Source organism: Pteropus medius, unplaced genomic scaffold (assembly GCF_902729225.1).
Source record: "Pteropus medius unplaced genomic scaffold, Ma_sr-lr_union100, whole genome shotgun sequence".
Classification (NCBI taxonomy): Eukaryota; Metazoa; Chordata; class Mammalia; order Chiroptera; family Pteropodidae; genus Pteropus; species Pteropus medius.
Window position 1 is genome coordinate 1,713,467 of NW_024342475.1, and position 1,197 is coordinate 1,714,663.

General features: G+C 53.5%; 1 non-coding gene across 1 annotated transcript; it reads left to right on the top strand.

Annotated features, from left to right (window-relative positions):
- Positions 1-222: 222 nt before the first annotated feature.
- LOC120605410 (5S ribosomal RNA) lies at positions 223-341 on the top strand. Its single transcript, XR_005653628.1, has one exon. It is a non-coding gene; the product is annotated as a 5S ribosomal RNA (ribosomal RNA).
- The last annotated feature ends 856 nt before the right edge of the window (positions 342-1,197 follow it).

The following is a 1,197-nucleotide window of genomic DNA, read 5'->3' on the forward strand; positions in this document are numbered from 1 at the left end:
GTGCAATTCCGTTTTGGACGCGATGAGACATCCAAGTGGATATGTGGTAGGTAGTTGTATACGAGAGCGGAGTCTGGGAGCGAGGTTTGCATTGTTAGAAGGACTGAAAGAAAGAAGGGAGGGAGGGAGGAAGGGAGGAGACAAAAGGGACAGATCTAAAGAGCTAAACCTAAAAGTGCTCTCTCAGCGTGCTCAGTGTGGATTAAACACAAAGAGACTTTAGTCTACGGCCACGCCACCCTGAATGTGCCTGATCCCGTCTGATCTCGGAAGTTAAGCAGGGTCGGGCCTGGTTAGTACTTGGATGGGAGACCACCTAGGAAGACCAGGTGCTGTAGGAATAAAAATTAAGCAATAAGGGATTGTAAGCTGACAAGGTCCTTGCAATCTGTGAGGTCAACCAAGGGTTGCCTCGCCTAAAATCAATCGATCGATCAATAAAAACAGACTTTAGTTAATGGAGCTACCTTTCCCTCTGGTTTGTATAAAATTCTCCCAAACAGCCTAGATTCTGGTCAACTTTGGAAATCACCTTTAACCTATAACCACAACTCACCAGGACCCCTGGACCCCGACGGGTGCACGAATCCAATTTCTGAGCCCCACAAAATGGGAGGATGGCCATGATTGCGGCGGGAATACGGGGTTCAGGAATTCAGCCTTAGGCCCGCATGCTTCAGGGCATAATGAGAATTCTTTAATGGCTCTACTTTTCTTCCCCAGTTCTAAGTGGGCCTAGAACTGCCCCTCCCCCTCCTAAGCCCAAAGTGGCGATGGAGGGAAGCTTAAGCCCGTGCTTCTCTGCGGGATGTCCGGTCTCTGTCTCCCCCTCTGTTCTGTTCTAGAATGCTGAGTAGGCAACCCCCCCCGCCCCCCAGCAAAGTCTCCAGTTGCCTCCAGGCCCATTCCGGCCCTCGTCAGCCTGCATGTTCTCCATTGGCCTGGCTCCCTTGTCTCTGGATTCATGGGAGGGACCCGCAGGCGATGGGGGAGGTGCCGGGAGCATGGCCGACCCTCCTGCGCCCCATCTCAACACGGCGGCACCTACAGAACTCTATACGCCTCACCTGTGCCCATGGCTCCCTGGCTCCAGCCTTTTCATCAGCTCTACACCTGGTCTAGACCCCACTCCCCTCTCAGCCCGGACCCCCCTGGATGCCCAGCGTGTTCATTTCCAAGGACTGCCAGAGCAACACC